We start from the raw sequence: 1,963 nt of genomic DNA, 5'->3' as shown, positions 1-1,963 counted from the left end.
GGAGTTTTACTCAGCAGTAAAGAAAGATGAAATCATGAAAATTGCAGGTAAATGGATGGAACTAGAAACTGTTATACTAAGTGAAGTAACACAGACTCAGAAAAAATATCGACATATGTTCTCCCTCATATATGGATCCTAGCACCAAATCCTTATAATTCAATATGTATGCAGACATAACTACAGGAACAAGGGAGATATGGATAATAATGGGGTTATTTTAAGGGGAGGGGGGAGAGAAGGTTATACAAGGAACCTAGAGGATAAATGGAAAGAAGGAGCTCAAGAGAGGTGGGACCATAGGAGAAGGGTATTTTTAAGGGAGAAATTGAAAAAACGGGGGCACCTTAAATGGGGAAACCATGGTGGAAGGGTTAGACAATGTGAGAGATAAATAATGCCTAGCTAGTTTTAGAAAACCAGAGAGAACCATATTAGGCCAATAGCCTACTGAAAAATTATACATACAACCAGATCAAAGAATATAATATATGCCTAGGCAAGGTTTATCTGAGAGCCTTTGGTCTTTGCCCAAGCTCTATCTACAGGGCATATGGTAATTAAAAGTACTAGACTTGTGTAACTAACCTCCTTGGATGTTTAAAAGCCATATTTTGAGGCCTATACTAATTTGGTCGGGGGACATAAAGGACAGTTTTGCTCCTTGCCCTCCTATGTCGACTAAGTTCCAGGGGACTATTAGCATCTCTCAAAATGTCCTTTAACTGTGGTGAGTTACCTGTCCTTGAGCAAGGAGGCCATGGAGACCCCACCAAATGGACCTGAACCAGTGTCCAGTCTACAAAGAGGAGGGTCAACACAGAGGAATCATTTCCTCCATGCTTCCAAACAAAGTCAACTATGGTCAAGTAGGACCTTTGACTTATCTTCACACAGATGGAACTGGTAAAAGAAAGGAGCCAGGAGCTCCTCTTAAGGCCATGTTTGAGGAACAGATCCTCAAACGACCTTAAGAGTAAAAATAAATTGTTTTATCTGGGCCAGCTGCAGGGTCTTAAACACCCAAAAGGAAAGTATAAGCAAAAATGAATGGGGTCAATATAATTTTTAAGAGTCCATATGTATAGCTAAATTCTCCATAACAAGAAACAATGCCAGACAGGAGATACCTTCCTTTGAGTTATAGGCCAAGGTGGCATGAGAGACTCCCAGACAGTAACCCAGCATAGAACTAGGAAAATGATCAGCAGACCCCAATCTTATCTAAAGGAATATTGTCAACTGATTGCTACTAGATGAGGAAGAGCTGATCTTCCTAAAACAAGGACCTTTAGATAGGCTGACTACATTCAGCAGATGGACAAGCACTGGAGAATAGGTGGGGGTGTCGACAGCACCGTGAACAGTAACAGGGATGACAGAGTATATGGGCTCCAGTATGTGACAGGGGGAGGCTACAGGAGGGTGCCATTTGGGAAGTGTGTATATAGATGAATAAGATTGTTTAGGATGTTCTGTATGATATACACACAAAGAAATCAACAAATTTTAAAAAAGACATATTTGAGGAGGAAGCATAAAAATGTACTTCATGTTAAACAGTACAGGTGATAAACATTACCAGTGAAATCTACCTGATGACTTTATATCCATACTCAGGTACTAAGGATCCAAGTGTAACAAACTGTGACTAGTAATCATCAGATATGTAGAGATTAATGACACATGTGCAAACATCTAAGTGTTAGTAGCATTAAAAATGTAGGAAACAGCATATTTTAAAATTAAATTGAGATCTTCTTTAAAGGGTAAAAGCTCATTAAATTTTATATCTTACAGGATTTATGCTGAGTTCAATATTGTATAACTGTATTAATTCAACTGTGAACCTAAACATTTACAGCCACTTTTGAAAGTGATGTGTCCTTGCTCTGGAATATGTTACCGAATGTTAAAGCTGCAATGAAATGCTTCTTCTAATTATCTGGTATTAATTTTTTTT

The sequence above is a fragment of the Nannospalax galili genome, unplaced genomic scaffold (genome assembly GCF_000622305.1).
Source record: "Nannospalax galili isolate Female #2095 unplaced genomic scaffold, S.galili_v1.0 scaffold2094, whole genome shotgun sequence".
In the NCBI taxonomy this organism is placed as follows: domain Eukaryota; kingdom Metazoa; phylum Chordata; class Mammalia; order Rodentia; family Spalacidae; genus Nannospalax; species Nannospalax galili.
This window is presented reverse-complemented; position numbering follows the sequence as displayed.